The sequence below is a fragment of the Balearica regulorum genome, chromosome 15 (assembly GCF_011004875.1).
Source record: "Balearica regulorum gibbericeps isolate bBalReg1 chromosome 15, bBalReg1.pri, whole genome shotgun sequence".
NCBI classification, from domain to species: domain Eukaryota; kingdom Metazoa; phylum Chordata; class Aves; order Gruiformes; family Gruidae; genus Balearica; species Balearica regulorum.
Window position 1 is genome coordinate 15,506,886 of NC_046198.1, and position 25,428 is coordinate 15,532,313.

The 25,428-nt window shown below is 39.4% G+C and overlaps 1 long non-coding RNA gene across 1 annotated transcript; it reads right to left on the bottom strand.

The window, feature by feature from the left end:
- Positions 1 to 3,511: 3,511 nt before the first annotated feature.
- Positions 3,512 to 5,788, bottom strand: LOC142603931 (uncharacterized). Its single transcript, XR_012837820.1, has 3 exons — positions 5,712 to 5,788; positions 4,672 to 4,836; positions 3,512 to 3,993 (listed from the first exon to the last, which is right to left on the bottom strand). It is a non-coding gene; the product is annotated as an uncharacterized LOC142603931 (long non-coding RNA).
- Positions 5,789 to 25,428: the final 19,640 nt, after the last annotated feature.

The following is a 25,428-nucleotide window of genomic DNA, read 5'->3' on the forward strand; positions in this document are numbered from 1 at the left end:
ATCACTGTAAATTGAGAAAAAACATCATAAGAGATTCAACTAGATGAGAAAACAGTTAAGAGCGCCTTTGCCAAAATTTTAGTTCCTCTGCACGTGCATGCTACCAGCGCTAAGTGACTTTGACCATCCAAACGTTTTTAGAACATGGTAGGTGACATATCTACTCCAAGACATTAGAAAATATCAAAATCACATCTACTTGAAACTTCCTTTTAATGTAGAAGCAGACTACATTAAAGATAAGGAAAAAACCGAACTTTATGTCATAGTGTACCATATAAACATACAGCGTGATTTCCTCTTCTGTTATAAGCACGTGCCATCAGCACATGGCTGGAAAGCTGCCTAACAAGCTGACAACTCCTGAATTAACCTTGTGTGAACACAGCTCAGGTTATCTATTTATAAAGTCATACCACAGGTGTTGCCTACAGTGGGATATTACAATAAGCAGCAGTTAACAGAGCTCTTCTCATTTTGATGCAACCCAGGTGTTCAGTTGTGCCTTATCAGTCTTTCTAGCTAGCGCTCTCAATTAGAAATTCAGAGAGCCTGGCATCTGGCACAGGAAGACAACAGAAATTACCATTACCGTTTCCCAGGGGTGATGGATTAAACATGGCTTGCACCTGCTCTGTTTACTGCTGAGCTGGTAAAAGCAAGATTATCCCTTTTACCTTTTCATTGGTTAAATTTTACAGCTTAAGCATCCAACGCAATATGGACCACTTTTTAATGTGACCCAAATATAATCTTCATCCCACACAAATCTCTAGACACATTTATTTTCATCAAAGACGTGTCTCAAAAATGCTGAATCACTGAACATAGGTAACAGAAGATGTTATTTTTATCAAGCAAATTAACACAACTCATACTGCATTCCTACACATGCTAAATACTCCTGTCTTATATAAAAATCTTCCACTGCTCTTTGTGCATAAGCAGAAACATCAGTGGATCATGTCTGATTTTTCCTCTGACTAGTATTTGATTGCAGTTGTTGGAGATCAGGATAGTTACAAGAGCTTTCCTCTTCACCGGCAGTGTTGAACAATTAGCTGGTCCCACCACTGGGAAAGGGCTTTTACACACGTCCTTGTTGCCACGTGCTTTGCCCAGCTGGCAAACATAAGCCTGGCAATGATCTAATAGCATTCTCCATGCTGATCTAGATTCCCTGCATGGGCAGATCCACTGGAGAGGAAATATCCACGCTGAGGATTCCTGGTCTCATCTACTGGGAGCCTCATCCTGTAAAGGAGGTGCTAGTAGGAGAGAAAGTGGGGAAGGAAGGTCTCTAGAACATCGAGATGATCACTGAAAGGCAGGAGATCCTGTCTGTGCCCCACCATCACCTGCCAATGACTGCCACAGAGATCTGAACAGCAGCAGTTAAAGCTTGAATCCAGGCTAACCTCCTCTGTAGGCTCTGGTGCTGTGGCACTTGTGCAGGTGGCTCAATTAATGTACACAGTTCTGCTTACAGTTAGAGCAAACTCTGAGTGAGAAACACACAGGAGCTCTGCCATGGATTGATTTAGTGTCCAAAGAGCTCGCCAGTGGATATTGCTTCCCATATGTGCTCTAACTGCTTTTTTGCTCTGTCATTCCTGTCCTTGTCTGAAATACAGTTTTGTCCACCACTGAGAAATGAAGTACATCTCCAGATGGCTCTGGATATTTGCTTCCTTTAAGCAGAGTTTGTACTGCTGTATAGAATTGCAAGTCATTACAGAATATCAGACAAAGTATGCTTACTGCTGTACAATGAAAACACAATGCTCAGCCCACTGTTAAAGAGGCTAAAACCTAAATAAGACATTGATGTGAAAATCACCATTTGGAACACAGCAGGTACATAATAACTTAGGGATGTGCTGAGCCCATGTTGAAGGAATCTTGCATTTAATGATTTATAGAAAGATATATAGATAGTTCACATAGAGAATATTCAATATGTTCAGAGGACCAATAAATTAGTTGTTGTACACTGAAAATGTATTGACAACAAAACCTGAAACAAAACAGGTTTGGGTTTTTTTATTTTACTGGTACTGCATAGCAGGCAATTAGTATATGCACTTGTGATAATTACAAATTAAAATATGCAATTGGTCATGCATTTTGTGTATGTAATTTTGAGTCCAATTCATCACCTGGCCCAGGAAATACTAGGAACACCTATCATTTATAGTCATGTTTATTTACACCACTCTGGAAAAGAAAGAGACTCTTACACTGGGTCTGATTGATTTCTGCACGATCAGTGCACAGCGATCTTAGCGTAAATGTGACATAGTCAAACGGATTCGAAGTAGCACAGGCATTCCTGTGTTCTCTGCCTACTGCATCATTATTTATATGCTTTTGCTTTTTGCTTCATATTACTACATTTAGCAAAAGAACTCGGGCTCCTGCCCAGTCTTAAAAAAAAAAGAATTACTGAGGAAGGACAAAAAAGGAATTCCCCAGATGATAGATTTGCACGTGATAGACATACATAAGAATGCATAAAAAATCCCAAAGAAACAATGTCCACATTAGTGCTACAAATTCCATAAGCCTTTAAGCTGCTAGCAGAATACCTCTTTGATTCTGTACTTTTTAAACTGCTACAGACTTCAGTAGCAGTTCCAGCCATTCACAAAATGTAGGGTCAGTCCCTAAGAGACTGATAAGAAATTATAGAGATTAATAGAAAGGAAGAAATACACCCACTTAGGGCGTACTCTGCTAAAAAAGGACATGCTAGGAAGAAAAGTGTCTTTCAAAATGGAACTACAAGAAGCAGAAATTAGGGATCTGCCTAGTATAGTGGCTATGTTTAGAAGCACAACATGACCCTACTTATGCAAAGGCTTCAACTCAAATTAGTTGAGGAAACCCACATTCCCAAAAATAGGAAAAGAAGATGTAACTTGCAGTCTCTTAAGACTCCTCTCAGACTTGCTCATCATTCATTATATAGTTTTGTAGATGCTGAAAATGAGTTCCTAACTGAGAAATTAAAGAGGAGGCACACTAAGAGTGCAATAACTGCAGTATAGGAATGAAATGAGAACCTAAGGAAAATTTCATATTGCATTTCCTGAAAGTGAGCTTCTGTCAGAAAGATGATCATGACTGCATTAACAAGCCCCCTAGTTATTCCCAGCAACTTGACTTTCAACATAATGACAACTTTGCAGTATTAAAGCTTAATTTGTTTTGAGTAGAATTCTTCCCTGATTTTTCTCTCCACTGACTCTGATGCAATTAATACCCCTGACAATGCTGCTTATAAAACCAGATAAGTCAAGTTAAAGCAGTTAATAATAAATATATATGGACCACACTTTTTTCCACCTGCCTGCAATATCCTGTGCATATCTTTATGTAGAAACAATGAGTCTTCTTGAAAATTTTATATTGTTCATGTGATAAGAGGCTGGAATTCCTGGTTTTACAAACATATACATTAATGAACTTAAGAAGAAAATTGCTGCAAGTCAAAACTTTATGTAGCTTTCAGAAATGAGAATTGGATCTAGGTCAAAACCAAATTTATTTATTTATTTAAATAAATACCACAGACTTCAGGGAAATTGAGGTCTAGACTCTGCAGCTTTGGTTCTTTAAACAGGAGAGATTATTCTGTATTTTCACTGGCATCTAATTCACATTACAATACAGGTTTGAACAAACAAATAATGTGATCGCTTATAAAACATTTTTCCTAACTGCTAATGAGTCTATGGTGAAACAAAGTAACAGGCTAGGATGTTGGGATCTTTCCTTCTGCTCAACCCTCAAGCAAACATCCCCTGGAAATTCACATTATGTATCTTCAGATTATAGAACAAGATGTGAGATATTGAATAAGGCTTCTCTATCCCTGGAGTTAATTGAGTCTTTGCCCTTTGATTCTGCAGGCAGCACTTCAACTATACAGGTCCCAGTGCTGACTCACAGGCATCTTACAGTGTCACAATCCTGATTTGGTAATATTGCCTGAAAGAGTTCAAATCAGACTGAAAGTTCCCATTGCGAAGTTTTTTGTCAAAAACGTAATGTGAATATGCTGCTTTGGAAAGACCTAGATTGATGCTGTACACTACAAACAGCTGAACTGGTAACTGCCTGACTGTGAAGGCACCAAAACTACTTCTTTTTCCAAACCAGTCATCTCTCATTTGACCTGGGACATACACTGGGAGTTAGGTACTATTAAAATACAAATTGTATTAATGATAATACCATTAATACTATCATATATTTGCACTGGTATCTCTAAGAAACATGATACATAGCATGTAGTTGTGCCCATACAATAATAAATGTTTCAGGCTTGTTGTGTCATCTCTATTAAGCTATCACACATACTGCTGCACATACAAAACTCCACTGGAGTTGGAGCTGAAAGATGGTATTCAGAAACAGAGCATGCGTTGCCCAATTTTCTTCATCAGCATTTCAGTGGCATACTCCCTAAGAGCTGAAGTCATGGGCAAAATCATATCTACCCAATGGAGCTTACAACCCAAGTAGCACTTTACAGACTGCATGAATTACTCGTATGAATCAGACAAGCGGGATCTGCTCACCAACCTTAGGTAAGAGTCATGTTCACTCTCCATCCTAAAACTGTAGGCACAAAACCGAGTGTTTATTGCAGCTGTCATTACCTACCTGTACTTCTTTCCCCATGTGAAACAACCCTCCTGTCTCACCCACCTATCAGTAGAGGCACAGAAAAAGAACTGGCAACAGACAGCACGCCAGCCACTGCTCCCAACTCTTGCATGTAAATGTTGACTTCAGTGGAGATGCAACAAGCAGAAGATGTTTTGGTTCCTAATGAAGTTAGGCAGAAGGCAAAACAAGGACTTCAGTTGTGCTGCAAATCTGTTAGCAGTCAAGACACTCCTGAGGATAAAGAAGGATGCTGGCTTTGTCCTGTTCTCAGTTGATTCCATCACTTCCTCAAGTTAACCATGTCATATCTACATCACCCCGAGTCTCATTCACTGGAAGTATAAATCCCCCTTTGGCTGTCCCTTCCAGCCAGAAGCAAGCTTAGGATAACGCTGTCCAACAGAACAAATATTAGCACTACCAAGTTAGCTCCATGTTCAGCTCACCTCAACTCACTCTATGCCCTTGTGCCTGTGTTTCTTGTCTTCATTCTAGATGTTTCTCTCTTAGAGCCTCATGCAGACTGTCTGGTGCCTTGCCAAGGAGACAAGAAACTTCAGGTAGTTTTCTGCCATTCAGCGAGTGGGAGGAAGGCATATAAAATTTGTTACCAGCAGGCCAAAATTTCTTTGAAAACCGTTCTATCCTTTTAGAAACTCTACTGCACTGGTGGTACATCTTTAAACCGTACTGTCCTTTTGCAGTAGTCAATCCCCAAACTCCTCAACAGACATGACTCTGACCAACCATCTGTTCAAAAAATATCCTGAACACCAAACAGAGCCCACAGAAATACCAGTGGGTCATTCCAATACTAAACTTGCTGTTCCTATCCTTTCTGTTGAGAAATTACCTCCTAATATGCTCTGAGAACAACCAATCAAGACCTACTAAAACCTTTTGCAGATACAATATGCCAGGTAAGTGCCAATCCTCTCTGTAAGTAAAATACTACAACGGAAAGGTATGAGAACAGCAGGAGTGAAACATAGTCAAAAAGTATTATCAGATAACAGGCATGAGAGTTATTGTACCTGAATTAATAACATTGCAGTTAAAGAAGGCTGTTCTTGCTACATGGAGAAGTGCAGAAGTCCTGACCAGAGCTGCTAAAGTGTAAACATTGTGAAACTGCTGGGATGCTGTTGCTGGCACTTTTCTTTGAAGAGGAGTTGAGCTATTTTTGATCTGATGGAATGGTTTGAATGAGTCAGATAGATACAAAATTATTACTCTTTCTCCAATTCACTGAACCTTTTGCTGCTCTCCCCCTTTCTAATTTAATTTTAAATCTCTGAAAAATTAAGCATGATGCATTGCAGCCAGTAGTAATGGATGAAAGGGAAAGCATTACTTGAACCACACAGCACAAGTCTCATCCTGATTCAGGAGACAAGAATACCTCTTTTCCCTCACTGCCATGCTTTCCCTTCAGGCTCCAGCTACAATGTGTACTGCCCTTAGCTGTTATCTAACAGAAATGCACAATATTTACTTTCTGAAAACAGTTGCTCCTGACCCTTGATGGCAATTCTTCATTGTGCAAACATTTGAAAAATGCTTTGCATCATCCCGCTCTGGCTGAAGGCACTCCCAACAACAGCAGCTGGGTGTGTGCAGCTACAGTGACTGCGGTGAAAACTTCAGCAATGCTGTTTCTCAACAAGTCCTTTATTTTTTGTTTGATGTTGAAGTCACTGCCGAGAAGCAAATCTCTGGTAGGTTCAAGGGATGAGGTACGTGGGAGCGCATTTCTCCCCTGGCCCCTGGCCCTGTTGAAATTTATAATCTCAGTGAATGCCTTCATGATGTGGCTAAAATAATTTCTCTGAAGAAGTAAAGAACAAGTAAGAGATGACTCGCTAGCTCAAGTAGATCTCTCTGTAGAAAATGCCCTCACCATTCTCATTGGCTCTGGCTGCCAGAAAAATACTGAACATCCACAGGGTGACAAATCAATAAGCATGAAAAGCAGCGTTTCTGTACTCCAACTTTGTGTTAATACTTCTCTCTGATAATCCTGAGTGGACAGTCAGGGCCTGAGGACCTATGGAGTCAGGGTGTTCAGACAGGCAGCTCAATTATCAAATGGCTATTTCAGACCATCTTTGACTGTGAAATTCTGTATTCAGTTACCAGCTGATCACTGGCAGTAACACAACTTCTGTTCTGCATGCCTCAGACAGGACGTGTCCTGTATCTTCTCAAAATTGTCTTGTATGTGTCGAAGCCTGCACAGACAGAATGGCAATGCCAAAGGCAGTATCAGAAATCAGAAGCCTCAAAGTCTCTAGACAACTCTGCTGGAGCATGGAGATGCCTTCTGCACTTCAGCTGGGGACAAAATATTCCCACTCCCTGTCGGGAGCTTCTTTGTAAAGACAGAAATGAGAGCAGAGGAGGAAAGGTATCACTGAATGTTAAAGAAATGGCTGAGTGTAAAGAAATCTCCTGTGAGCACACAGATAAAATAGATTCTGTTTGGGTGGAAATTATTGGGACAAGAGACGACACAAACTCCCCCAGAAGGATTGTGCTGAGGATTTTTGGCAGCCTCCTTCCTTTATTCAAACTTGAATACAAATTATAAGGGATGTAAAATTATGGGAAAATAATTCCTTGGTTATGGAAAAATTTAACTTCCCAGACATAACGCAGAAAATAATTGCCACCAGTGATGGCAGAGCTCCATCAAGGACATAGGCATGGTAAAAGATGGATTCCTTTAATAATCAATTAACTAAGAAGAGATGGTGTTACTTCAGAGTGAGCAAAGGGGACCTTTGCTTTGATTTACATAAGGCTGATGACAGATGGGAATGACATATAAAGGAAACAGCAGTAGGATAACAGAAATTACAATATCTTAGGAGAAACACATTGTATTTCTTCATGCAAAAAACATTGAGGGATACATACGATCTCTTCCCTAGCATATTGCAATAACTGGTACATGAAATTACAAGTAAAAGCACCCAGTGTTTAATGAATTTGAATGGAAGATTGCCTAGGACTTCAGTATAGCAAATATAATCTTTACATTCTAAAAAGTGTTTTTAGAAAGTATATATATTCTAAAAAGTGTATATGCTAAGTCTTACAACAAATTTTGAAAGAAGGAACAGTTAATTGTAGGGAGGCAAAGAGAATGTGAGAAAAAATACATGGTTTACCAAAGTACAGGATGTCAAACTGAGCTAGTATATTTTGAGTAAGATAATTGTCTTTTTAGAACTGAATAATGCAGTGAACTCAGTCTGTTGAAGTTGAAACATCATTTGATACAGCGCTCCATAGGAAATCATTACTGAAAGTGGAGATGGTAGAGATTAATACAAAAGCAATGTGAACAAGGAGCAACAAGTTATAATAAAAAAAGGAGTTATAAGAATGGAGCAAATTACTTAACGGTGTTCCTCAGGGACCGGTCTTCGGAGCAATACCATTTAATGTATACTCCCGTGAACTAGGAATAATGACCAGACCCAGCCTCAAAATGTTTGCATGTGATACAAAGCTGGAAGGGATTGCCAATACTGGGGAGGACCAGATCATCACACTGGAATTAGATGACCTTCTTGCCTGCAGTGATAGAAATTTAATAATGTGAACTGCAAAGTCATGTTCTTGGGATTCATCAGCTGGAAGCAACAGAGCAGGAAAAAGATCCGAGTGTTCTGATAGACTGTCAGTGTGCCAGAGCTGCCAGTACGACACAGCTGTGGCAACAGATAATGTAATGTTCAGATGGTTAGGTGAGATTTTTAGTAGAGAAGGAAATATTGGGACTTTTAGACAAAGCACTGGTAAAATTTTGTGTGAAATATTTATACAATTCCAGTCAACAGTGTTGAAACAGATTAGCTTAAACTGGAATCAGTGCAGACTGGCTATTAGAATGATTACAGAAATATCAGTCTTAGGCAGAGATAAAAAGAGCATGGTTTGTTCAGTGTGACAGTGGAGAAACAATATGCAAGTCCTTTCTAAATAGATTTTGAGATAAATAGCATGGAAAAAGAACTAAGTTAAAGGTTAATATGACTGTGAGATCAAATTTTTATCTGATTAGCAGTATGTTTAGATTGAAAACTAAATAAACCAATCCTAACTATTCAAGGAGATCAAACATTGGCATGATCTTTCAAAGAGAGCAGTAAGGGCAAGGAACCTAAAGAGTCTTAAAATGGAACTTAAGATGGAAGAGTTGTATAACTAAGAAAATGAGTCTGTGGTCAATAAATATTTTGGATATACCTGAAGAGGTTTGAGACAAGACTAGATCTCTCTTGCTCTGCGTTTCTTGTGTATGGATCCCATGCTTCACAGAGCTTTCTGATTGCCAAAAGGTCGCACCAACAGGAACCAGTGGGTTCTCCCCAACACATCCCTATCGCTGCACAAGGTAGCTTCTGAGGTGTTTTCACGTTCCTCTGAAACACTGGAGCTTTGCCAACTGTTCGGTTTCACCTCTGAAAGAAGACATCTGCCTGGGCGCTGCATGTTGCATTGGGTGAGACGTAGATAAATTATCTACTTCGCATCCTGGACAGCTGTGATTTGTATTTGGCCATACGGATGTGTGTAAGGACACGCACGATGGGACCTCACTGGGCCAGCTCCTCCTCTCCAGTCCCCTTCTGCTCCACTGGCTCCAGTGCAGGAGCACATCACCTTATAGTGCAGTCTGGCCCTCTCTTTTCAAACAGAATACACTCTGTTCCATCGCCTAAACTAATTACTGGTTGACATTTTATCCTCTACAATCTTATGGCTGAATTTTCATTCCTTAAGTGCTTGCTTTTTCTATTCTTACTTATCTCAGTAAAAATCAGGAGTAACCCTCCTGTAGGCCCCCCCCTTGGTAATTTAAATTGGACATGGGTTATTATAGAGGACTTGGGAAACTTGGATTGCTTATTATATTCTTTTCAAATACCCTTTGCCTCCTAAGAATTCTATTCAGCATCAGTTGTTCAGTCTACACTCTCTGCTTTATTGATTCTTCTCTCTTTTATCAAAGTATGGTATGTGATAAAGAACTTTTGCTGTGATGCTATTTAAGTTCAAGGACGCCACTTCTGTACCTGCCAAAGGTGATTCTCTGAACTACTGCAGGATGGCTGAATGTCTTTACACTGTTATTTTCTCTACAGCTGTCATCTTCCCCACCCTATTTTATGAGGAAAGAAAGCCAGAATAGTTACATAACATGTTCTCAACAGGAAGCAAAGTAATTGCCAATATTGTGTTTATTTTATTTGTTTCCATGTCAAAATGAAAAAAAGCTTGTATCCCACTGTGAACTACCTGGCCAAACAGAATCCTTTCTTGCATGTCTGACAAATACCTATGACATCTCAAACATTTGTGGGAACAGTATTAATAACAGTAACAACAACAACACATTTACCATGGTTTGAACTCACTCTGTTATGTTCCTTTTAAGCTCTTTCCCAACAGTATCATAATCTGTCTCTAAAGCTCTCACATAGCCCACTCAGGTTGTCCCTCCCATCAAATCTTTTCTTATTTTTCTGGATTTTTGAACATGTGAAATTGGTATGAACAACTCTGATTTAATCACAAAATCCTCTGTAACTTGTAGCCTGTCAGGATAAGCTGGTTTATTCTCTCAGAATAAGCGTAATTCCAATAGGCTCTAACTGTGCACCTAAACACTCCCGTGTCCCAGTGGATATAGCACAGCAGGATATTTCAAATCCCAAAAGACTGCTTTGTTTGAAATGGGGTCCTTTATTCATTCGAGGATCCATTTGCTCAGGTTTCTACATAATAGAAGGCATCTACATAAGGTTTAGCATGAGCGGATATGATTCAGGTAGCAATGGCAATGGGAGCTATTCATAGCTTGATGGGGAAAATCTTTCTGGAGAACTGAACCTCCGCTGTGAAGAAACACACTAGGAAAGATGGCAGTGGGATGAAGGCTCACGTACAAGATACCCTGGCAGGATGAAATGGGTTTGGGTCATCTAAGAGCGGCTCTGCGCTCACCTGCAGGAACTGGAGAAGTCACAGGGAGCACACAAAACAACAGAGGAGCTGGAAGAGGCAGCACTGGAAACTTCCTTGACTTTGCTGCTGACATTTTGTCTCTTGATTTTTGCACTGCAGGGCAGGATTTAGTGACCTATCAATAAATCCTGATAATCATCCTCCCAGCTAACTCAGCAGTGTCAGAGAGGTAGCCTTTTTCATAAAATATGATTACAAGTGTTTTCACAGGCTGTATTTTTACATACATAAGGCCTCAGCTTGTCAGCATAGCTTGCACGCATGTTGTAGAACCCAACAGCATGCTGACAGGACATTATGTTCCGTGAGAACACAGTTAACTCACAACCTGATCCTGCTGCCTCCTGGCACTGAAGAACCGCTCATCATCCCTTCCCCAGCAACCCCAGGGCCCTTGCCCACAGCCCAGTAGCCACAAGGTGGTGCTCATCAACCTCGCTGCACCCACCGAGGCTGGACATTTCCAACCACGAGGTGCTGAGCCAGGCTGGAGACAGCCGAACGGCTGGCAGCCAAGCTGGGCGAGTACTTCACACGCTTGGTCCTTGAAGAAGTGTTTTCTACATCGTTGTTTGCATTTGCAAATCCTCCACGTCTAAAGGCTTTACGTTTTACGAAGTCTTATGAAGTGTAACAAACGTATGAAGGGGGAGAAAATTGGGGGAGCCAAGAGACTTCCTAACGTACTGATGGCGATTCTGCCAGAGCTTGTAACTTAGCGTTTGCAGGCATACCTCTTCTTCCTGCCAGGCTCAGACAATGGAAGCAAGGAGAAGGGCAAGATAGCCTAAGATGTGTAGTGCAAGACAAGATCTTGTTCACCTTTTCACTCTTGTTATTTTCCTGTGTCTTGGTCATTCCCTTCTCCCTACCTATTTATTTCTCCTCAGTCTCCATTCTCTGCTTCTACTCTATAGACTCTCAGAAAACACAAAGGAAGAGGCTCAGCAAGCTGCCCCCTGACTGACATGTACAAAGCTTTGATCTCCCCATCCTTGCCACCATGGCTGCAAGCAGAGCCATACTGCAGAGTGCAAGTCAGAGATGGATCACCTGCCTTTCACTGGAGTCTGAAAATCAGCTTCTGTTTGAAGAACTTACATTTACGTAAGTATCACAGTGAAGAAAAGACAAGTAGACCTCACTGATCACAATGAAAAGCTCTCCCTAAACAATTCTTGATTATGATCACACCCCCTGTTACTTGTATTTCTCCTATAAAAGCAGGTCAGGCCAGGTATGCTTTATTCACATAATCACGTCAACGTGCATCACATGCCATGCGTGCTACCTGTGTTGATACTAGCTGGGCAAGATAAGGTATCTGTATTTATTTGTATTGTACTTCATCTTGGAACAGGTGGTCTCTCTGATTTCTTGGCATCACCGGCATGCGTGAGGCCCATTCTTGCATGCATTGACGTCTACGGCTGCTATAGTTGCATGACTTATCCCTGGATAATGCCAACTAAATCAAAATTATGTTTATGCATAAGACCTGCTTTATTTTCAAGCATCCAGCTTTAGTGCAGGCAGCTCAAAAATGCTTTCCCTTCTTTTCTCCTTAATACCTTGTCAGAATTTGATTAGTGCATTATCCCTTCTATTTTTCCAGGACCAGCCTTTAAGCAACAGAATTCACTCTTCTTTTCCATCCTATTCTTATGACATTTTCTCTTAGGCAAATCCTGCCTGCTCCACGATCACAGAGGACTCCAAAATAATCGAACCTGCAGGGATTTACTGCCAAGTGGGTGTAGAATTTAATGAGTCCACACATGGTGGCCACATCCTTTGCAAAGACTAGTTCCACGGTTGTTGACTGTCACATACCTAGGAAATGTAATGGAGTGCAAGGGTTAGTGCATGTTTAGGTCAAATGAAAATCCACTGCCATTGCTCCCTATCACCCTCCAGGAGCATCACAGCAACATCTGAGCCATTAAAAAGCCTCCGGTGGCACTGTGCCCATTGGCCCTGGTGAGACACCTTTGAGCCACTGCTGAATGCCTCAACTAAGCTAGAGGAGACAGTGTTAGTCCTTCCGCTTCGGTTTTAGCTAGACCAGTCAGGTTGTCCAGCTTGATCCATCTACTGCTCCAGCAATGATTATCCAACATACAGCATTCCTTTGACCACTGTAAGAGCAGAACACTCCACAGGTGACTGCTCCAACAGCATACTTTAAGCATCCAAAAGCAAAGTACTGCGCATCTGCTACAAAAACCTGGAAGACCTCAATTCCCACCCTGCTGCTTCAGTCACTTGGGAACAAGTCCTGAAACTTTAAATGCCATTCAGAGATCAGAGAGATGCATTACCATATCCATGATGATTTACCATTTGTTCAGTTTCCTCTTTGTCAATCAAAACAATCAAAGCGATTAATAAATCCCAGCAGTTTCGAAAAGGCCTGCTGTACATCCATCCAAAGGACAGCGTTATCTATCACAGTAGAGAAAGACATGCTCACTTTCCCATTGCTGGTTTCAGCTTTGGGGGGATCTATAAGTCAGCCATAAACAGCTACTTTGAATTACAGTTAGGCTCCAGATCTTCACCTACCAAAGTAAAATAAATCTGCGATGAGTTTATGTTTCTGCCTTATTTAAAGGAGACACACTGAGAAAAACAAAAGCGCAGAATTGCTGACTTGACTGATTGAGCAACAGTGCATGGTCTTTGTCCATGTTTTTACACTGGCTTAGTCTGCAACATTACTTAAAACATTCCCTATTCCTGAGACTAATCTGACTTATTTATGTATTTATTCTTGCACTGCTTCAAATCCCAGTAAAACAGCTACCTCCCAGAGAATGGGGATTTTGGAAAAAACAAAAACAAAAAAAAACCCACAAAACCAGATCCAAATAGGAGCTTCATTCTAGAATTGAACTTTCCCTCTTTCTTTCTCACAAATACTGTTATTCTATGCTTTATAAAAGTAGCTGTTAGGCAGCTGCCTAAAAATAGAAAGCTTTAAATTTTTTACTTTAAAAAAAAAGGCAAACCAGAGAAATTATTCTCTGATTGCTCTCTATCTGATGCTGGAGGGTTGTTTTAAAAGCTATTTATTAAAAAATGTAATTTCCTTTTAACACCAAAGGCTTTTTTTATACACGAGGGTTCCCTGGTACATAGTTGGTAGAAAGTCACACATTAGGTTTTCAGAGTGAAAGATGCTTAAAGAACAAAATCATGACCATAAGCATTTACTTTGATGACAATTATTGAGCCTGTAACTACTTATAAATTACCAGTAGAAAAGCAATGACTGGCCCTTTCCTTAAAAAGGAAGCACCTTGCCCCATCTTCTGGACAAAAAGTGGCTGAACAGGACGGTGAGTTTTGCAGCCAGGCCACTCCAAGCACTCATACACTTAAGTACCTGTGATGGGGAGCTTAGCATACTGGATTTGTGACAAGATGTTAGCAGATCTCAGCTCTAACCCTGGCTCAAATATAGATTTGCAAAGTACAGTATGGTGCTGTAATACTGCACAATAACCGTGTTCGCTGCAGCCTTGAGCACGGCTCCTCTTTGGTCACCACTTGTGAGGGTCAGGTTAGTACACCCAAGTTAGTGAAGACGGAGGGTTAATGTAGCCCAGTGTCAGCATGTCACTTCTTAGCTTCAGTAAGCTAGGGATCTTCTGTCTGCACTGAAGAATGACTCATTTTAAAAGAATGTAGGTATCAAAATGCAGGCAGTTCTCCAACTACATACAAGCTAGACTATCTGTTTCTTGCTGATACAAATTTTCACACACTAGGGGGGAAAAGTGCTGGTTTCATGCATCACTTTGCACTGGATTGTGTCCAGTTGCTTTACTTATCATTATGCAACTTAACCCAGGGCAATTCAACACCCAAAGACAAAATTAGAAATACATAAATATATTTCCACTGTTTCTTTGCTCTCCATAACAATATTTGTTTCACTCCCCAACCCAAGATGAACTGTACAGCACAAAATGAAGTACAGAAAAAATACCATTAATTTTATTTTTCTGAATTGAGTATTTTTCCATTTATTATTGTCTTGCATAGTAGATCAGATGGGACTATTTCAGTTTAAAATAAAACTACCATCTTGGTAACTGGGAAAATTCATACATGGACCAAATCTACCACAAAGCAACCTTAAATCAGGCAAAAATTCAACTGACTTCCAGTAGAAGCTTTGTCAATACAGGGATAAGCAAAGACTCAGGACTAATGTAAGCCAAATTCTGTTTTTATCAAAATGAAGGACTTACTTACAGAAAACCTAAACCAAAAAGAACTGGCCTGTATGTAAGTACAATTTTTAATCTCCGGAATTAATTAATGGTAACTAGCAAGTTCATACAGCACTTTATAAAGTCATTAAAGAGATTAGCCTTGTTTTACTTATAGGGAAACAGCATCTTAAATAACATATAGGAACAACTTTGTGATATACCGAGTAGGATCTGATTCCTAGATTCACCTATCTTGTAATGAAGCAGTCTGTAGCACAAGAATCTATTCAGCATACACTGAGGTGATGTCACAATTTGCCCTCTCGGCTTTGTCCTCTTTCTTTGACCCTCTTTTAGGAACAAAGCCTGTCACTGAAGTGCACGTGCAGCAGACTGCCCAGGGAGGTACTGACACGAAGCACACGACAAATAATGACTGTCCAGGGCCACAGGGAGGCTCAACATCAACATCAGAATTACAATTCAGATATCTCATCCTGGGTTTTGCGTACAACTCTCTGTTAAGCGTAAATGATCTAAATATAAAGACAGAAGTTACCCGGTGGCAGAACTACAGAATGTACAGTAGTGAGGTCCAGTCCTGTACTTGCTGTTGCTCCCTAGCAGAGTAGATCCGTGCTCCTAAACTCAGCTCATGTGAACTATTCAGCCAAATACCAACCTGCTGCCATTCCCGGGGATCCTGCAACCATTGCTGTCTCAAGAGAGTCTGCTTCCTCCTTATGCTGAAAATTACCATCTTTCTTTGACCATATGTGGAAATGTTCCTCTGTTGACTGGAAATTAAATTTAAGCATATGGCTAATATTCTGAAGAATATGACTGATAATAATGACATTGCCTTAACAGAAACTTCCATTTATTTTGACAAAGCCAGAGTCCACAAAGTAGGTTTCACTAATAATAATACTACGATGGCTTTAACCATGATGAGATACAGGATGAAAAATTTATAGAGCTGGGTAAAAACAAGGACACTTTAATTTTAAATTAAAGTAGTAGAGAACCAAATAAAAACTCAATTCATACTAATGATCCACAGCTTCTGTAGCTATCAGATCTACCTCATTAAGTAGCTTCCCAATGCTAATTATATCATAATTTTAATGGGAAACATTTGTCTTATTGCAGTCCAGATTCTGTTGGCACTTAAGTCAATGGGAATTTTGCCACTGACTTCAATGGAAACAGGAAGTCTCTGTATAGTAGGCATTTATAAGTATCATATGTGTGTCCCTATAACTTATAAATGATTGCTCTACTTGGAAGACTGAATCTTACCCCAGCCCCTGTAAAAAAGTCCCTGTAAAAAGCCATGGAATTTCCTTATCTTGGACCCAGGAACACTGTGTAGGCTGTGTATTGTATTTATTCCTGTAAGGGAAAGTTCATTTCATTCTGCAATCTCATCTGTTCTCTAGCCAATACAGAAATGACAGCAGCAGCCTCTGAAAGAGACTCTGATGTCCAGCTATCATCAGCCAAAGCAACTGTCACTCTGCTATATGAACCGGCAAGACGAAAGGGGCAGGACACGGGGATATTGCTTGTCTCAGACAAACTACGGGGACACCCAGGGTGAGACGCACTGAAATTTCAACTGGATTCATTTGCCCAGAAAAACTATTCCTGGTCAGAGGGATTCCCTAATGCAGGATAAAACCACCTGATTACTATCCGTTGCTATAAAATGCAATTCTCCGAGCATCCTCATCTTATAAAGCTATAAACACAAAAAATCATAAAGAAAAGTCTAACATAACTACCACATGCATACAGAGCTTGCCTTTCTACACACAGGGGAAAATCCTTTCCAGGTGCTACTGGCTTCAAAAGATCATTTCTTTGCAAGTAGTTCAGCTGGGAGGATTTAAATACAAATACTAAGTTAAGAGGCCACAATCCCAATGCTGAGAAACTCAAAAGTTTTATAAGAATGAAAAGTAAAGAAAATTAATATAAATAGGTGCACATATTAAATTTCAGTGTTGTCACACTTACTAATGCAATACCAAAAAACCTATTATATAGGCACTTTGCCCTAATCAAAACAAAGAGACTGATTCCACAATCTGTATTCATTAAATTCCTACTCACTCCTTACCAGAGCTCTATTTAGAAATTTGCCAAGACTCTTGTTTCCTATAACTTCACAGCTGTAGAATTTACAATCCAATTCACCACTGAGCAAACGTTGCCTGCAGAAATGTCAGATGATGCAAACTATCTCAGAAAGATCTGAAAAGTGCTCAGCGTTCGTCAGAATACAAATAGCCATTACCACCAGGGAAAGATTCCTGTCACACATGATTCAAAGAAATGGACTTTAGAACATTAATTGCATATATTTAGAAGTCGACACAACAGACACTGCATTACATTTGTCTGGGGAGTGGGCCTAATTGCTAAAGTTACAAAGAGTTGCTTTGCCCGGGTTTTCCACTGTACCAGCAGCTTCTACTATGATACTTACAGACTGATTTTTAAAACCTAACACTCAGTACACAGCTCTTTCAAAAACCTAACTCTAGTAGTCTAATGTTATCAACAATGAGATAAAGGCAAAAAGGTGTTTTGTCCACATTGTGCAGGAGATTCACTTTTAGCTCTGTGGCAAAGAAGTGCTCTAGGTATCATCAGAAAATATGTCCCTTCTCCCTAGCTTGTCAAGATTGCACTTTTTCACCTGCATGAAAAGAAAGGAAATACAATGCTGCATTTTTACCAACACTATGGAGAAAAGAGTCTAAGTCCTTAAGAGTTAAAACTTGGATGCATTTAAAAATATCTTCCACGTATTTACCTCAAAACTGTATCTCTTTCCCCAAACAAGCACAATCAGATAGAATTTGAAACCAGTATGTGGGATGTAATCAACAGGAGAAGCTAGAGGGAATCTGGATTCCAGTGACTCTTTTGAGTACGGAGGCAGAGTGTATTACCCAAACACAGAACTCAGTGTTTTTGTTAAATATAGCCCTAAACTCTCGCTATGCTTGAAAGCATGTGTCATCTTTATCTGCATTGACCAGTCTGTAATTTTACACCCTGTCAGGGATCCGTAAAAACAGTCTTAACATGAACTAGGTCTGTTTAGCTCGCTGAGAGCCTGTACTTTCGTAAAACCCTGGGGCTGGAGTAAAATTCATCATATTTTCCAATTTTGTACCATTGCTTTTGCACAAAGACCACACCATTAGCGTTGTGAGCAGCAGCACAAGCTAGATAGTTCTTACTACAGCATTATTCAGTTTTGCACAGTGGGAGTAAGATACACGATCCTTAGAGACTAGAGTTTCGTTAAAAAAAAACCCCAACATTTATGGGTCCTAGAAAGATTTTGACTTTTTACTTACAATTTTGATGGAGAGAATTTCCAACAAGAGCAATCCATTAAGCTTCTCTTATTTTCTACTTAATTCATTGTTATTAATGAATTGCACTAAATAGCAGCAAAAAGTAAGAATATTCAAGACACCATCCTTTAATTCTGAGATTTCTAATATTGATACCATTATCTTTCAAATTAAATCCTCTGCCATCATCAGGTAAACAAGTGTGGTGTTAGCCACTAAGTATGCATGGTTCTCTTAAGAATGGTGCTAAAGCCATCATGGGGCTTTTGGGTCAGCTGAGACACAGGATATCTGATCCAGCAGATCCTAACTGGAATTTCCTTAGTAGCTGAAACAGTAGAGGACAAGCTGAATTATCAACTTCATCAGACAACTTAAAATGGTCATAAATTAAGTGGTGGAGTTAAACATACTGATTTGCTTTTGATGGGCTGGAGTCCAGGGAAACAAGGATCATTTTGAAAAGCATTGTTTGAGTCAAATTAATGTGATTCTGAATGGAGTTAACAATAATATTTGTACGTTAAGCCGTTTTCACCCTAATGCCCTTCAAAATAATCAGGAAAGAGACATATATAGAAATCTTATGTTCGTTGCTTTAATTGTGAACATTTCACATCTATAATTCTATGCTTTTTTAATCTCTTCCATCTGCTCCGCATGTGTTCAGCATTCCCTGGGCACAGATAGACAGTTCAGTAACTATATTAGCTCAGTTCTGAATTTCTTACATCAAGCCCATGTCATTACAAGCAAGTAGGTTTGGATATTTAGTCTTACTCCTACTGCTTATAGCAGGGCTGTAAAATTGTTGTAGCAACTGGCTTACAGTCCACTGCTTGCACTTTGAAGTACGCACTGTTAAGATCACTTTAGGGAAACAAATCGCTGCTCTATTTCAGTGAGGTTTACCCAGATTATTTTATATAAACAAGAAAAAACTCAGTTATATGTAATGAGACAGTATCTCAAAACAGATTTTGCTCTTTTGAGAAAGCTGCATTTCAGGCTATTTTTCTTCCTTGAGGTTGTGTAATGATGGCTTCTGCTGCTCAGAGCCAGCTGCGATCCCCACAAGCTGCCATGGGCTCTGACCAGACTTAGTGGAGAAGCAGAGATAACAAGGGGCAAAGCACCATGCCCTCATCTCAGAGTCAGCACTCTCAAATCCCACCTCCCAGGCAAGATCCCTACACAGGGGATACTCCAGAGTGCAGTCTCCAGGAGGCTTATGGATGTTTCCCTCAACAGAATAGCATAAAAGCAAATTGTGGAAAGGGAGTTACAGCATTTTAACAGCTAAAGATTGCACTTTTATTTTCCATTTTACTGATTGGTTTTGTTTCTCTGATAGCTGTCTTGCTATTTTTGCCATTGTTGTTTATACAGTTTTCCTTGGAAAACTCGAAGGGGTTGCTGAAGAACTGGCAGAATTAGGACACCAAGAAACAGTGAAGGTGATGCCTGATTATCAGATCATGTTTTTCATACTTCTAGTTTTAAAACTGGGTGAAATCCAAGTCCACTCACCCAAAGGAAATCCTCCTTTTGGAAGACATCCTGCTGGCCAACTCAGCAGCAGCAGATGAGTTCCCATGTTTTTCTTTGTTTTGTTAGTAACACTTAGCTAAATGCTGTCCATATACCTGGGGTCTAAATAGAAGTCTATTCTGCAAATACAGGTGATTATAGAAGATCTTCAGGCAAATGCCCCAGCTGAGCAGGTCACTCCTGTGTCAGAAGTCCCTCTCCCTCAGATTCATCAGCATCACTGCTCATCAGGAAGCTCCCTAGACTAGCTCTGTCAAGATGGAACAGATCGACAAAGATTAAGCTAATAATTTCAGCTGCCTGCATCCATAAAGGCACTGACATAACTGCTTACAGATATTTTAATTTAAGAGTGGTGGCCTTATATGCCAAGTTAGAACAAGGCTTAGAACAACTTTCAAACATTATTCAATGGATGCTTCTCTATCTGTTTTGTAATACCTACATATTTAATAAAAAAATATGCTTGGCTACCCAAATATTCATGAACATTAAACCACGTCTAACTTTGTACTTTTCTCCAAAGCATGACTTGAATTCTTCTACTAGTTCTAATAATGCATACACTTTAATTCCTATGCCAAAAATTTCCATCATTCATAACCAGAAGCATTCATAATTTAAATGACTGTCTCTGCTGTTGATGACACCATCAATTATAAGGTTATGTGATGGGGAAGATCTTCTGCACTGATTAGCATGCATTTTTCAACACTGCTGTTAAGTAAAGTTTTATATAGCTGTAACTTTCAGGAAATAGCTGGGATTTGGTAGTCTGAAATTACCTTCCCATGATATTCTGAGATAACATTTTTGGAGCACTGCTTAGTAAAGGCTTCACATTTCATATGACAATCAAATTTCAGTAACATCACATTGTGCACAGACGTAATTAACATTCCAGCAAAAGCTGTAAGTGCCAAATTTTGTCCAGAACTACAGTTTGTACAGCCCAGCTCAGCATTGTATAGGACATACAAACATTTGCAAAATGGTCTTTTCTAATTCAGCAAAGCACTTAAGCATATATTCTGCTTAACACCTGCTTCCATCCACCTCTAGTCAGAAAAGGACAAGCCAATATGGAGAATTCAGGAATCAGCAAGATACCTTCTGCTATCACCTTCTGGATTTTCAAATCTGGAGGTTGCTATACAGTATATCCAAATGCAAAAGTTAAAAAATACTGAGCCAAATCCTTCAAACATTGTAAGATTGATCCAAGAATCTCAAGAATTTTGTTCACCTATTTGTTGTCTATGTATTATAATGCTACTCTGCAAGTTGTCTCAGAGAATAATATATGCAGTCAAGCATCTCCCCATTTACTGCTCACAGGCCTCGTCTGCGTGAGCAAGAGCACGTGGTTGATTTCTCAACAGTTCAAGGACATTTTCTGCTCTAACAGCTAACCATCACAGCCAGACTTGAATTGCTCTTAAGAAAGAGACGGGCCTCCTGCCCTAGAGATTCACTTAGCCTCTTTCTCCTGAAGTTTCCAGGTTAGTAAAACTCCATTTTAAATGTATCCTTTTAGTAAAGTACAATCAGTGCTATAATTCAGCTCAGATGGAGGCCATTACAATTCAACAAAAGATTGTTCTGTGAATTTATCACAAAAATAGAATAAATTTATTTTTCATTCAAAGCAACAGATTTGAAGTGATTTACTTTACACCTGACTGCTGCAATTTGCTAACAGGATCCACAGTGAATATAATACGGTATGTCCATAAATGAATACTAAGAACTCACATTTTCTGTCTGTGTTGTTCTACACTATACAATAAAGCTTGAAATCACTGGACTATCTGGACACTGGTATTACTCAGGAGCTACAGCACAAATGCAGCACTGTATAGGAAGAACAATGCCCGCTTCTGTCTTTTCATCCCACTGATCCTCTAAATATTTGAACAGTGGAATCACTTTATTGATGCACCATTTGATTAAACCAGGCTTAGCTCTCAAATGCTCAATGAATTCTTGTTTGTAAAGACCTAATGCTGTCATATCCGATGCCATTATGTCTCTAGTACCAATTTCCGTATTAATTCAGCTTACTTTCCTATAGTCCTCATTCTAATGATTGTCAGTGTGTTGGCAATGTCTAACGCGGATGGAAGGAATGCTTCTGAGTTCCTGAGTCCGGGTGCATGCCCTGGAGACATGAACTCCACATTTGGACAACACTTAAACACACAGTAGCCCCTTATCACGCTCTAGTTTCCATAGAAAAGAAGCCCAAGCACACAGGCTGGCCTGGAGCTGTGACAAGTTTTGACCATTTCCTGATCTCAGTAAATGGAGGAGCAGGGAGTTATGTCACAGCTCACCGGACACCTGTAAATCAGATGGCGTATGGGCTTTGTGCACAGGGAAAACATCTCTGAGAGTCAATTTTATGGCAGTTAGCATTTGAGGTTTTTGAAACCCATATATCCTTGAAATATATATATCCTTGACAAGCAACTCTGCCAGAAAAATCGAAGGCACTGCTTTATTCAGCAATATCAGTACTAGATGAGTATATGCATGAATAATGACCTAATTCTCATTTCACGCTCCTGCAATTACATAACTGCAAGGACTTGTTTCTGTTTATAGTGGGATACGCTGTTTACACAGTGTGATAAGGACTATACAGGAATATACAGACAGGCTCAAAAACATCTGAGTTAATTTCAAACATATCTATATTTGAAAGCCTGCTGCAACTGATGATTATTTATAGTGCTTATAAACCACAGTCATGGAGCAGGACTGCACCGGGCTACGCAGTGTAAACACACAGACTAAAGTTACAATTCTTGTAAAAAGGACCCTCTTTAGGGATGTTACCAGTCGGGAGTTGAAGAACATAGCTCAAGAATGGAATAAGTAGATCAAATATTGAATAGAACTTCTGTTTTCAGCATATATCTTCGCTTGCAACTTAGCTAGAGAAGATTGCCTTGACAGAACTGATTTTATTTTCTACTCAAAAAACATGATTATCCCACACATATCTTTTTACTGGCAATTTTATTAGGATACTTCCAAAAATAGTAAGCTTTTTGCTTCAGAATTAAAGCAGGAAAATTATTTATTCTATAGGCCTTCTGACACTTGCTGCATGTAATTTTTAAAGTATGGATAGAGTCATCTGGAGGTTCAAGTATTTTGTCCATTTATGAATGATTTTATCAGATTTAGCAGATTCAGGAATCTATCATTTCAGAAATCATTCTACATGAATTTCTTTCTTCAAAAAAAAGCCTTTTTCTTTCTGTATCAATGCATGAATATTTTCAGAAAGAAACAGAAATGGAAGCAAACTGGAAAGTCTGAATTCAGAAACAAAAATCTCAAGCTACAGCTTGAGGAATCACATAGATTTTACGTCTGGACCATATTCCTTTCAGATTTTAGAATCAGAATTGCAAGTGTCTCTTGCAAATTTCAGATATGCGGAACCAGAAATTGTCTGATTTATGTAAACAATCCAATTGGCTTAAAAATTATGCTTTACACATGTAAGAAAAATATGACTGAAGAAATTTTGTAAATTAGCGCTTTAAAGAGCACTTGAAGCTGAAAAAGTTACATTGTAAATTCTTAAGAATCTCTGAAAATCCGCCTCTGAGGTTGAAGCCACTTGTCACTAGAATGATAGCTGGTGAAAAATAAATTACTTAATTTTCGTGATTCGTCCAAGTTTGCAAACATAACATGGATGGTATTTGGTATATTTCCCATGTGCAGCTTCCTCACCCCCATAGCAACTGCTTTAGCGTTCTTCTTTTTCAGCATTTTACTGGGGGGTAATTACAAGGTGTCTACAGATATTAGATTAAGTAATATAAACCTGAAACCACTCACAAATATTTCCAGTTCACTCCAAGAGTTATGTTCCTCAAATGACAGGAGCATGATGCATTAAAACAATTACTCTAAATTACATTCATACAATTTCTTTCATCTCATATATTCCCAAAGCAAATTACAAGCTGAATGAATATTCCACTTTCACTTTTCACATGTAATTTAACAATAGGTTAAACACATTATATAAGGTGATTTCTCTTCCGTGACTGGTGACTATGGATATCCCTATCATAAGCATTCAGCGAAAACCATCTCAGGTCTATACAAGGGCAGCAAATCATACTCATTTAAATTAAAGTAGGCATTCACAACTGTTTAGTGTATTTTTGTTGCTCTATTGCACACACAATTCACATCAGCACTCAAAGAAGAAAAACAAGAATATAGTCTAGAACAATCACAGAACTTACAATGACCTAAAATACAACTTTTCAACCCAGGGAGGTAACTTCAGCTTTTAGAAGAGTTAAAATGGAAAATGGGAAGAATAAAACAACAGGAGAGGAGCATTCCATTAGAGTCCTCTAGAAGGCAATGAGACTCAAGCAAAGAGAAATGCTCAAGTCCCAGGGTTTAAAACTGCTTTTAGTGGTAACCTGACAATCTGAAAGGGATATCTTCTCCTTACTTTTTAATACTTCCCCAGTTCCTCTCCCTGCCAAGTTGGACGGCAGCTGGAAAGTTACTAATGGTATTTGATTTAAGAAAGTAAAAATGACCAAACAGATGTTTTTGCAATCTCTAATGTAGAGCTTGAAAATAAAATGGTTGTTGGAGGCTGGTTGTAAATAGAGTTACATGATCCTCGTGCATTTCATCCTGCCAGCCAGTGCACGTGTTCTGGATCTCTAGTGCCTCCAATCTCACTGCAAAATGACTCCAAAATTTGCTGGAGTCTGAATGCAGCTCAACAGACTAGAGCCATAAATCATTTGATGTTCATGCTTTATCCTTAAAATTTCAGAGAACAAAAGGAATCATCTTGTTGAAGCCTTTTAGAAAACAAAGCACACTTTTAAAGACTGCATCCTTATGCGCTTCACATACAAAAGTTCAAACTAATGGCAACAGTCCACAGGCATTAAGGCAAATAACAGCAATCAATGCTATTTTTAAAGGGAAGAGTGGGGGCGAGGGGTTAACATATGTGGAATTAGCTCTGGGCAAAATGAGAAGCCATTGCATCTAAAATCAAATGCATTCTCTGAAATAGACACCAGAGACCAAATTCCCATGTAGACTCCTGCAGTCCAAGAGTTTCAGCAGAATTTGGCCTTCCTCTTAACTTAGCTTCATTAGGTCATATCATGCCATCAGTTTTTATCTTGGACGCCCTACTTACTTCACATCAGTTGTTGACACTATGTAGGCAATTTTCCGAATTGGAGGTGGAGAAAAGGGTGGTGTGTGCACAAGGGAGAGGAATTTTTTTCCCATGTAGAATAAAAGTAATTTCTTAGAAGAATTTGAGGGGGGAAAGTGGTATTTGTATCCCTTCTACCAGATGTCACCAGTGGCAACAAGAGCCAGTATTAAATATCTATCCATCAAATTCTTTTTGAAATTTTTCAGCGTCAGCTGGTCAACAGCCCATTCAGAAAACTGGGAAAGCTGGAATCTTCCACAGCCATCCTTATCCAACGGCTCTTCCCCTCACAAGAATTATCTGTGTCTGAAACTTTTTCATGGAGGAC